Raw genomic sequence first — 12,924 nt, forward strand, 5'->3', positions numbered from 1 at the left:
TGTCATGTGTGATGTTAACTGGGAATGTTCTCAAATCATCCCAAATAGAGGGCCTTAATCAAATAGCATCAGAATCTCAAAACTAACAATGATTGGCTTGGTGACCTAAAAGTTTATGGCAGTCACATATGAATTAATTATAGTAAACAGTACGGAAAAAAGAATGAATTTTTTATATCAATAAATGTTGAATTTTTAAAAGTATTTTAGGAAGTTATTTTGTTTTGGTCTTAGAATAATGAACATTGAGAAGATATTGGAGTCTGGGCTACAGTCTTAGAACACACCTCAAAAAATTAAAATAAACACAGAAAGACTTTAAAAATTAGAAAACAAATGTTACTTTCTAGAAGAAAATTCCAATAGAGAAATTGAGAATTAAAAGCCTCATAGTACACCAAATCTATTCTAATGATCATAGAAATTAATTTTCTCTCTTCACCTATTCCTCTGGAAAATATATGTTTTGAAGAAAACAACAACAAAACCTACAAGGACCCAGAGACTGAAGACAATAGGAAAAGAGAAATGGTGTTGGCAGTGGAGTTAATAGCAGTTTATGCTGTTTTGAGCACTGTCCTTACTCAGTAGCCAAAGTGCTCCTAACACGGTCTCTATTGTATAATACACAGGAGACAGAGTCATCAAAACAGCAAGAAACTACCCAGGACTCACAAATTCAATACATGGTAAGACTAGGACTCAGTTCCAGATAGCCTCTGTGATTTCAGAGGTAATGTCCTGCTCATGTAGTCTATGTCTATGAACTGGAGAAGTCTGGAAGCAGAAATAACTGATGTATCTGAGTTGGCATACATATCAGAGTCAGCAAATCCCACACAGATATAGTGCACGGACCTGGTCAGAGAAGAACCAGGTGCTTGAAGGCAGAAATAAAAATATGGTTCTCGAAAGGGAAAATCATGACATTTTAATGTAGTTGTTCTCTTTCCCTACATAGCATATATTCCATATTTCAATCCTCTCCCATCAGTGAAACCTAAATAATTTATTCTGTGTGGAAAATCTACCAGAAGAAAAACTGATATTTGGAGAAAAGTACAAAGTTGACTTACAGAATCAAGGGGCCTGTACTTGGCTTGATTCTGAGATCATTGGGAGCCAGCTGTCCTTACCCACCCTCATCTTCGTTGAAGTGGGTAAGGGAAACTAACTACCATCTGGACAAAATTATGTAAGTAACTGTAAGTGATAATAACACTGGAAAAGGACTGTGGCTAAACAGGGGTGGTCACAGATTCAAACAGGAAAAATGACCTCCTACCAACACTTAAGTGAGAAAAGGTATGTGAATTATAAAAAAGCAAAAGAAAGGCAATTTAAACAGTTCCCAGAGACCAAATATATCATCATAAAAATTAGGTGGAGAAGATACTTGAAAGAAAAGGGAGGATTTACTTTTGTTCAAAGTTTCAAAGGTGAGGGTCCATGATCAATTGCTATATTGTTTCCAGGCGTATTAGTGTCTAGAATTCCAAGAACAAAAGGCTTGAAGCAGCAAAGCCTCTCAGATCAGGGCAACAGGAACACAGCATGTTGGCACTCAAGAAGTTTGTCTTTCTTTAAATTTTATTATTCTAGATGGTGCCAGCCATAGTCAAACCATGTTTTCCCTCTTGGATAATTCTCTCAGAAGAAGTCCCGCAACCAAAATAGAAACACTTTACTTATCTAGATGTGTTTGAATCCAATTGGGCCGACCATAAAAATTATCCCAACCAAAGAGTAATCTCCTGGGTTCAAGCACTATTTAATAGTAATCATGAAAGACTATGACAGTTGTAGGAAACACAGTGACAGGAGAAACATAGATTTTTTTTCTCTGCACGCAGAGAAAATAAACCACTCTCTAAAACCAACTTATTTCTATACCAAGGTATATACATTATCAAGACTTGCAGAATTCTGCTTCCTACAACAAGATAAGGAGAAATAGGAGTCATCTACAAATGAGAAGGCCATTTAGCTAGCATCAGGTGAAAACTTTAACTGTTAGAGAAAATCATTGGCAACCTGCCTTGAAGACCATTATGATAATATATGTGTGCCTTCCCATGTTTCACATTCCCTAGGCATCTTGAAAAAGAGGTTGGACAAAGCCAGGAGATTGAATGACGAACTAGGAAAGTATGCAATCACGGATCAGATTCCCAGAAAACAAAAACAGAAGCAAGGAGCATGCACAAATCAGAATCAAAAGCAGAAGGTGCTACCCAGTCGATTAAATGTCCATTTTCCTTTCTGTGCCAGAATTTGTGAAATTTCAAATTATCAGATATGTCCACTGTAATCTCAAAATACCCAACAATAGGAGATAGACTAGCAATATTGTTTAACTAATATTTGCTGTTTCAACTTCAGATTACATACATACATTATTTTTGTTATGTATCGTGCTATTTAACTGCTACAGGAACTTAAAATAAATTAACAAACAACCTATAAACTGATCACAAAGTGTTATACTATTGATCACTATTCAGTCACTGCTTGATTATTATGTAAAAATGTGAGAGAACTGTTTTCATTACATGTGAGATAAAAGCATCTACTCATTGGACAGAAATTTACATCTTTGTGTAAGAAGAAACCTACATATATTGATTGTGTATCCAGTTATGCTCTGGGCTCTCATTTGGCATCTCATCTCCAGCAGCTAGATCAGATGACTCAACTGCTGAGATTTTGATACTTGAGGTCTAAAAGTATAATAAATAGCATTGAAGAGAGTCCTATATTAAATAAATACATGAAGATTAGTTTACCTTGTATGATAATCCAAGCATCATTGATTTTATAGTAATAATTTTAGAATAATTGTTATTTTCTTAATATTGAGTAGATGAAGGAATGTTTCATCAGTTTCAAAAATTTCAATTACAAGCACACAATTTTGACTATATTCTTTAACATAAATTATCTTTACTTTAAATTTCTTCCTTCTGTTTCTATCTGAGATTATCCCAATTCCCCTTCTTTAATTCTTGCCTTCTAATAGCTGTGTCTTCAAACAAATGTATTCTGAAAGCCATCTCTTTTTGTTGCTTCTGGTAGTTTGTTATGTTATGCCAAATGAATGTCTGCAGGAAGGTCACTTTAATCTGTATACCCATCCCCAACTTGTTCATTCAGTCTTAAACATCTCAATCTACTCGTAAAATGGGTTATCGGTAAGGAAATGTGTTAACTGCCCAAGCCAAAATAAATTGATTAAAGTGATATTTGAAAACTGTAGGAACATTTCCAATTGACATTATTTTTATTGTTTCTGAGAAGAAGCCCTACCATGTAGTCTACATTGGCTTGAGTTTTTGATCTTATACAGTACCATAGATGTACCATAGCACAGCTTGGGGTATCATGCCTTGTTCTTACTGGGAACACAGTATTAGTTCTTTTAGAATTTTGTATAACCTGCTTCAATAATATTCATCCCCCTACTCTGATTCTTCTCAATACACATTGCCTTTCTTGCCCAACTTTGAACTTTTTAAAAAACCATTAAGATGAATTTGTGCTGCCCAAATTTTCTTGGGTTTGTGCAGTATGGTTCACTTACTATGGACTATACTCTCAAAAGTGTCTCTCCTAACTAGGCAGTGCTGACACATGCCTTTAATCCCAGAACTCAGGAGGTAGAGGCAGGTAGATCTTTGTGAGTTTGAGGACAGGGTTGTTTTTGTGCCCAACTTTCATATAATTGCTGGTATTTGGTCTGGGTGTCATCACCAATAAGAATTCATGTGCATGTCTCCTGCTATGGTTGTTTGAAAGAAAATGGACCCCAAAGAGAATGACACTATTAGGAGGTGTGGCCTTGTTGGAGGAAGTGTGTCACTGTGAGGGAGGGCCTTGAGGTCTCTCTTGCTCAAGCTTCTCAGTGAGACTGTCAGCTGACTTCCTGTTGCCTGCAAGAAGTAGTTCTCTCAGCTCCAGCATGACTTCTACCTACACATGGAAATGCACAGGAAAATGGACTGAATCTCTGAAGCTGTAAGCTTGCCACTCCAATTAAATGTTTTCTTTTTAAGAGTTGCCATAGTCATGGTGTCTCTTCACAGCAATTGAAAACCGTAAGATACCTGCAGCATCTAGAAGATATAGTTCTTTTAGTAACCCACTACCTTTGGATCTTATACTCTTTTGGACCCTTTCTAAAATGATCGTGAATCTTGGGAGGAGGATATGCATTGTGTATGTTTCATTTACAGGGGAGGATTCTATAGTCTTTTACTTACATCTCTTCCAATTGTAGGTCTCTGCATTTATCGGCATCTACTGCAAATCAAAGCATCTGAGATGAGGGCTGAGAGTTGCAATGATAATGTATCTGGTGGTTTAAATAGGAATGGCCCCAATAGACTCATATATTTGGATGTTTGGTTATTTATGAGTGGTGCTGCCTAAAACAGGGATTAGGGGGTGTGACCTTGTAAAAGTAGGTGTATCACTAGGTGTGGGCTTTGGGGTTTCAAATGCTCAAGCCAGGCTCAGTGTCTCTTTTGCCTGCTACCTGTGGATCTGGATGCAGAACTCTCAACTACTCTCCAGCAACATGTCTGTTTGCATCCTGCCATATTTTCCACCATGATGACAATGGACTAAACCTTCGAATTGTAAGCAAGCCCAATTACATGCTTTCCTTTATAAAAGTTGCTGTGGTCATGGTGTCGGTTCATGGCAATAGAATATTTACTAAGACAATATGTAAAACAATGTCACATGGAGTCAGTTTAAATATTAGTAGGTTTTCTTCTGTTGCCTATTATCTGTCTAGTTATAGATTCTTGACTGCCAAATTGTGCCAGGTATAGCTTTCAACTTTTGTGGAATAGAATTAAAGACAAAACAGAAAGGGTTTTATTACTCCTCTCACTTCATGCCAGTAAGACACCAGTGGGCAGGCCATGTATTATTGTAGCTTGTAGATTTCATAGCTGCTTAGGACTGATTTTTCTCTCTTTCATAGTGCTATGAAAACTAGAAAATAGGATCAAAGTCCTAGGTCAGTACTAGCTTAATTTCTACATGTTCTATGACTCAAGTACATGTCTTCAGTAATAGGAACTTACCATCAAGTTTTAGAGGATAACCAAGAGCAACAGAAATTGCCTATGGCATTTGAGGGCTATTGGATTTTATAGGCCAACAACTCCAAAAGAAGTAAGCATTCCTGGCAGTGGGCTTTTTATTTGTTAGCCTCCAGTGTCTAGTAGGGTCAATTTTCCCTATTACAGGGTAATTCCACTTTTAATACTCTCTTCTCTCCTCTCTCCTCTCTTTCTCTCTCTCTCTCTCTCTCTCTCTCTCTCTCTCTCTCTCTCTCTCTCTCTCTCTCTCTCTGTTTCTTTCTTGCTCACCCTGTGTAAACTAATATTGTAGTAGATATGTATAGTATTTGTATTAATAGTGTGAAAATGTTAGGAAGTTTGATAAAGAGGTTGGTACAAGTGCTTTGTGAAATCTAAGTTCTGGTTTTTGTTCAGAAAGGTAGAGCAAGTTCCTGAATATTTTTGTAATATAACCTTTGCATGTTAATCTACACCTTATTTAGCATTATGTAATCTTGAATTTGAATCTGTATTTGTTTACTATAAATGGAAAAATACTCCCTATAAAATACTAAGATTAATTTTAATACTTACAAAGACTCCTGATTTATGACACTGGGATAATTTGTTGTAGAAAATTAAGATGTTTCAATGTTGTAAGAGAAAGAGATTCTTCATTTTATCTTACTTTGTGTGTCTTAGAAGTTGATTTTACTTGTTCATTCTGTGACATTAAATCATACTGTGTCCTCCACAGATGCAGTCCTCCACAGATGCAGTAAAAGTATTATACACTCAACCATTGTAAAATACCATGTATTTCAACACTTAGAAAAATTTTGTATAAAATTATTCCTACTGCACAATTTGTATGGGTTTTATCCAGTATATAAAGTGCATGGATTACTGGAGGAGGCTCAAAACAAAACAGGAAACTCCTTGAAATATAATTCAAGACCCAACATCAGAGACACATGCTGCTCTTTTTCTGCATTAACCTTTCTTACTGCCTTGCATAACAAATCCTCACTGTCTTTTCCTGTGTCCTTTACATTGAAGTCATTATTTTTGAGCCTATTATTCCTACATGTTCACTGTCATTACTTAGCCCACACATCTATCCTATTTGATTTATATCAAGTGCAGCTTTCTTCCACAACCTTCTCAGTTGCTTATCACATTCGTGTTCAATGAGGAAAACAACTGAAACATCATCTCATTTTGTCTCTTAGCAAGATAGTTACTTAAAACCAAGATAGTTACTTCAGATTATGTGTATGCATTATGTAATGCACTACTAGTGTCTTTATATATGCTGTGTTTGCTAACATGAGTGATAGATTATTTAAAACATTTTATTGATATCCATATTTTCCACAGATCTAGTGATGCACAATGTACATAGTAGGTACTAGTATATTTTTAAAGATATTTGTTTTTTACTTTTAATTAAATCTGTGGATATATGCCTGTGTGGGCATATGTGCGTGAGAATGCATTAGAACCCATGGAATCCAGAAGAGGGCATTAGATTCCCTGGAGCTGGAGTTGAAGGTAGTTTTGAGCCATTTGATGGGGGGTACTGAGATCCAAACCTACGTCATCTGCAAGAGTAGCAAGTGATCTTACATCCTGAGCCATATCTCCAGGTTATAGTAGGTTTTAATAGATTTCATATTTTTATTAGCCATTGAAAAGCCTCTTGTAAGGCTCATTTTATCCCCAGGGGATTTTCTGGCCACTTACAGTTTCTCTATGTGAGTAAAGGACACAGGAAACTCCATCTGAGTTTTGGTTACAAGAACATAATTCACCATACTTGTATTACATGTTACTTGGAAAGCTAAGTATTTTGAATATGACCAACAACAGATTAACCTTAATTTATTCTAGATGTATATTCCTCAATGACTGTTAACACCTACTGTGTGAAAAATATTTCACATCATTATATGATTTTTAAATATTTTGCTATACTATGCAAAATATTTATATCAAGAAATATAATTCCAAGCTAAAGCTTACTGTTACTACAATTGTTGTCAACAATGAATAATCTTCACTGCTACATATTAACTGCACTGAAATTTGAGATCACGGAGTGATTAATATGTGGCCAGCATTAATTTCAGATCAATGAGTCAATTCCATCTTAACATTCTGTGCCTTTAATTTTCAGATCACAAGTATTTTGTGAGTGGATTTTATGAAAATGAATTACTTTATGTCATTTTCCTGGGATTTTCTGCAGCAATGAATTCCTTTTTCTAAGAGGAGAGAGACATCTTATGAACCATTGTTCCTGGCTGACTTAATGGGAACCCCATGTACATTAAGTGAGAAGGAGGAAAATGTCTCCATGAACACCCTTCATGGCTTTACACCACCATGAAGAGATTTCACTACAGGAAGGAAAGTAAATGCATATAATGTTATAATGAAAAAAAAAAAGGAGAGAAAGAAATGAAAACTCAGAGAATCCTCTGGCTCCTAACCTCATTAGAACAGATAATAACTAAATTCTATTTTACTTTTGAGGCAAGGTCTTATTATTTAGCCCTGTCTGGACTGGAACTTGCTATGTATAAATGTGATGAGCATGGTCTACATATATCCCTTCAGATGTATGGACTGGGGAGGATGTGAGTTGGTTTGAATTTCAGTCTGGCTGTCTCTTGTACTGCATCGATTTAATATAATATGGGTCAGAATTTTATAGGGAACTCAAATTTGATGGAAAGTTTTCATGTTCAAAATCCTCATCAATAGGGACTGAAGAACAGTCCTGAAAAAATAAAACAACATGAGATGTTCTGTGATGGGAAGCATAGCTACAAGAATACCCAGGGTTAAAGAGTTAAAGGCAAGGAATCCTGAATAAATCTTCCTAAGAACAAATACATGCACTGAAGAAAATGTTTTATTTTTTAAAGACATCAGTATTGGAGAAGGAATGCCCAAGATACTTGTGATTTGTTAATATTGAGGTAACACAAAATTAGAGTTTGATTGGGGTTTTGAATTTGAGAATATGGAAGTATTTGGTAAAAGAACAAAATATGCAATGTAATTTGGAAACTACACAATGTACACTTCTGAATTTAAGTCAAACATACAATATAGATAAGAGATAGACAGTAAGATTCTGAAGGGTAAATGGTTCTGGACAGCATTGTCCATGGAAAAGACAAGAATATAGGCATGTGAGAGAGGTAACTACCAGTGATTTTAGTAATGCCTATCTACATTAATACATCTGATGTGCCACAATGGAATAAAAAGAAACACAGAAAAACATGCCAACAAAACACAAGTAAACTTCAGAGATTTAATAAGCAACATAGTCAATACTATGATTATTTTTCTTAATAACACAGCAAAGAGTTAAATCATATACATATATGTTGAAATATGATGATGAAACATTATGAAAATATCTTCCATTCTAAGATCCTGGAACCTTCGCTGGACCTTACAGATAAAGTTAAGAATACACATTTAGGTCACTTAAAGCTTAAGACTCCTATCCCATTTGCACGTATCCTGTTTGTTTAACCTGTCTTTAAGAGAACAATGCAAAAACCAGCCTTAAATTCATTGGATTTCCCATGTAATCAGCTCTTACAACTTAAGCTAAAGCATAGCTGTAATTTTAAATTATGCACTCTTCCATGCCCCTGTTCCAAAGTTAATGCAGTGTGTTCTGATAATTTGCTGAAAACAGCAAATATAGGGTGAAACCATTATTTAAGAAACCTTAAAAAAATGAACTTCCAACACAGTTGTTGAGTGCAACATACAGGTATCACTTGATAAACAATGATGTTAGGGTCCACTGATATGTGGGTCATTTGGAGTCATTAATTTAACCCCTTGTAAATCTCTGTTAAAGATTTCCATAAAGTAACTTTTCCATGTGATGTTGGGTGTTCAACAAATACATAGTAAAGCCTTTTGTTAGGGACAGACAAACTCAAAAGGTACACCAGGCAGACAGACAGACAGAAAGTCAGAGAAAGAGAGAGAGAGAAAGAGAGAGAGAGAGAGAAAGAGAGAGAGAGAGAGAGAGAGAGAGAGACTCATGAGACAGCCTCTTCAGGCAGGCACAGGTTTAAATTTGTATAACGAATAGATTTGGAGATGGAAGACACAGGAAAAGTGAAGTAGAGAATTCAAATTTGGGCTCTATCTACACATCATTGGTGACCCTAAGTTTATTATTAATGTCTTTGAACTGACAGCATTTTGATACTTTGTGTGGGAAATCTTTAATGTGTTTAACCCATGCAGTGAAAAATATTATTTAATACATGAAGTTAAATACTTTATACAAGCTTAAAAACATACATTAATATTGAAATTTATACAACAGGTACAACTTATTCTATAAGTTCCCATAAAACAACAAGTGTACAATATATGTGGGCGTAATGCAGATATTACCCATGTTCAATTTAATATTTGTAGAATTTATGCAGTAACTAGATAGCAACTCTTGTTATCACAAAATAGGTTATTTTTCGTATTACAAAATAACATATGAATATATATTGATTTCATATACAAATATGTCATGTTGCTGCAATTCTTGGAAATCTTTTTAGTGTCTCTGGAAGTTAAATTTATTCTTTTCATTATGAATAAGCTTCAAACTGAATTTTCTAACTAAAGAAGCCCTTTGATTTAGAAAAATATAGATTAGAAAACAAAAAGTTAATCAATATATTAATTATGTATACAATCACATTATATATGATTATATATCACTCTACTACATATCATATAGTATAATCATTATATATATATATATATATATATATATATATACGTATATACACACAATTATATCATATATATGGCATTAAATCAATTTACCATGCTGACCTCTTTGCCACTCTTTTCTTTTCATACATAGAAAAATATTAAAATCCTTATTTTTTTCCTTTATAAAGTACCTTCTTCTCATTGTAGAAGCATTCTTTGAAGACATGTGTTTTTAATAGTTATATATATTTCTATAAGTTCTATATGATCATACTTGAGATTTTCATAATTTTCAATGCCACTAAAACAGACAAAGACACACCCTATCATTCAAATCATTTTTGATATTCCTAATTATTGCTTGTAGAATTGCTGTGTCAGAAGAAAGAGGCATTAAGATACACAGCATTGATGCAGGGAGGAGGGGCTTGGACCTGCCTTAGCTGAATGTACCAGGCTTTGCTGACTCCCCATGGGAGGCCTTACCTTATCAGAGGAGGGGATGGAGAGTGGGTTTGTGGGAAGAGTGTGTGAGGAGGGTGCAGAGGAGGGATAAGAATGAGATCTCTGGTTAGAATGTAAAATGAATAAAAAAATTCTTAATAAAGAAAATAAACAAATAACAAAAGATACTTGATAAACTGACCAAATGCTTACTGTGTACTTTTTATTTTTCCATAACCCTGTCCCTAGTATTTGTCTTTTTTCTTTTCTTTACCCTTAAAAATGTTTAAGGCTGAGAATCAATGGGAATTACACACAAAACACAAGAATTTTGAAGACTGCTACGTAGGTTTTACAAAGTACGTAATTTTTTAATGAAGTTGTTAATATCAATCTTCCCTTTCCTACCTCAATAGTCTATGGCTCTAGCTCATGAAAGGCTCATGCTGACACTTTTTGTACAACCTTGTATTTTAGCTAAGCTAATCATATATTTAAACTAATTATATCTAGCTAATGATTAAATGTTTCAGAGTTCAAAACTTTTGTAATTTTAAAATCAGAAAAGAGTCTTTTGAGTCAGTCAGCAATTTGCCTGTTTGAATTGTCTATTCTGTGAGTGATAAAATTTGTTGTCACTGTGCTAATTTAGCCTTATGACATCTGTTGTTAAGATAGGAAACATTGCTAGAAACTGCCCACCCCTACTCCTCACTTCTGTGGGCATGTGATCATAACCTTTCCTGCTTGCTCAGGCATTTTGACCCTTGCTTTAAAATTAAATCTATGTATTCTATAAATCCTGTCATTCAAATTTATAAGGGAGAAGTATGCATTAATTTTAGATACATTATGAGATAATTCTTTGTTTTTTGAGAGAGTTTTTTTTAACTATTATTCTTCCCTCATACATTCCACCCCAACCTCAGATTCCCTTTCCTCCATTGCTCTAAGCCACCTCCCCTCTTACCCAGATAAACTCCTCTTCTGTTTCCCTTAAAAAAAGAAAGGAAAAAAAAAACAAGAAAAGAAAGAACAGGCCACTCAGGAATATCCAATGAATATGGCCTAACAAGATACAATAAGACTGGGCACAAAAGCTCGTATCTTGGCAACCCAGTAGGAGGAAAAGGGTCTCAAGTCCAGGCAAAAGAATCAGAGATGCCCTGAACTCCCGATGAGAAACAAAATATATTTATATTTTAATGTTTAAAATGTGCTTGTGAAACTTCAGTATGAATTCTGTAGAATAAAGATAGAGAGAAGCAACATTGAATCATGGAGACATGGCCATATTTGACATACTCAACTCACCTGGAGCCAAAGCTCATGATGTCCCTCAGCATTAGGGCCAGCATACTGACAGGCGCATCACTGGGGTTTCACAGGCCAGGAACCGCTTGCTTTTTATTTCAAGCTGGAACAAAATATAATGTTAGTCACCTTTTTATTTCCTTTCAAATTTAATAAAATATTCATTATGCTATTTTTCCTGTCATATGAGATGTTCATTTATCAGAAAACTCAATACAAAGGGAACAGTGTAAACTCTTGACCTCTATAATTTACACCTCAATGGTTAATACTAGACCTGTGTCAAGGGACCATCTATATTTTATCTTCTATAAAATGACTCTTATAAAAATTATCACTTCAGTGCAATCATTCATATCCATTTGGTTTAAGTAATTGATATGCTAATTCAAGAAGCCATTTTATATGCATTGTCTTTAAAGACTATAAACCCAAATACATTTTAAACCTCAAAAGAAGCAAGTTTTAAAAATATTATTTACACTATTGCTATGGAAAGGAATATTAATGATACATAAGTTATTGTATTGTCATTCCTACAGACCTGTGTCTCTCTTACCCCATGTACCTTATCATGACAGAAGACGACCGCCTCATCAAATGTGCCAGGATGCGGCTGTTGTGAAACTGGTGATGAACACATGCGGAGATTATAGGAAATGCAAAACCTTTAGGTTGGGCTACCCGTGTGAATGAAATATGTCAGTGAGGATATTCCACTCACCACTGTTAAACCACTAGACCTTCACTGCATTGAGGCACACACATCTCAGGTGCCATCACAGTGAGGAACACTGAACACACACCAGAGAAGGCAGTAACACATCTGATTTTCCAGAGTGGTTTTTTGTTTGTTTGTTTGTTTGTTTGTTTGTTTGTTTTTAAATGTTTGCCCTCTTGAATTTGTCTCTGATTCGCCAGGGCTTCTGTGACTTGCTGATATTACTGATGTTCTCTGTCTTCCTACATGCTAAAATACACTCCTGCATGACTCACTTACAATATCCCCTTACCACTGATTTGACACAAATTGTCTGTGTTACTACCTGATTCCAATACTACTTTCTGGAATAGAATAAAATTCCATTTATCTCTACATGTATTCCCTACTTCAAACACTGCCCTCTAGTGGCCTTCTAGGGATTGTTTATTTCATTTATCCAGGTACTGATCATTAAATAATTACTTTTTGGATTTTGTGAAGTGTGTTATCTTTACAAAGAACTACTTGATTTTATTAAACTCTACTTCAAAATAGACTGTTGTTCTACTCTTCTGTCTCTCTTTATAATGCACGGATATTTTTTGTGGTGGTTTGTCTCTGTCTCTG

The 12,924-nt window shown here is 35.0% G+C and overlaps 1 protein-coding gene across 37 annotated transcripts in view; it reads right to left on the minus strand.

Annotated features, from left to right (window-relative positions):
• The window catches only part of Ptprd (protein tyrosine phosphatase receptor type D), a 2,001,112-nt gene that overhangs the window by 1,626,232 nt on the left and 361,956 nt on the right, over positions 1 to 12,924 (minus strand). For all 37 annotated transcript variants that reach the window (XM_036177144.1, XM_036177143.1, XM_036177148.1 and 34 more), the window contains one exon: positions 11,595 to 11,697. The gene's annotated coding sequence lies outside the window, so the exon portion shown is untranslated. The remainder of the gene's footprint in view (positions 1 to 11,594; positions 11,698 to 12,924) is intronic.

This window comes from Onychomys torridus, chromosome 2, assembly GCF_903995425.1.
Source record: "Onychomys torridus chromosome 2, mOncTor1.1, whole genome shotgun sequence".
Lineage (NCBI taxonomy): Eukaryota > Metazoa > Chordata > Mammalia > Rodentia > Cricetidae > Onychomys > Onychomys torridus.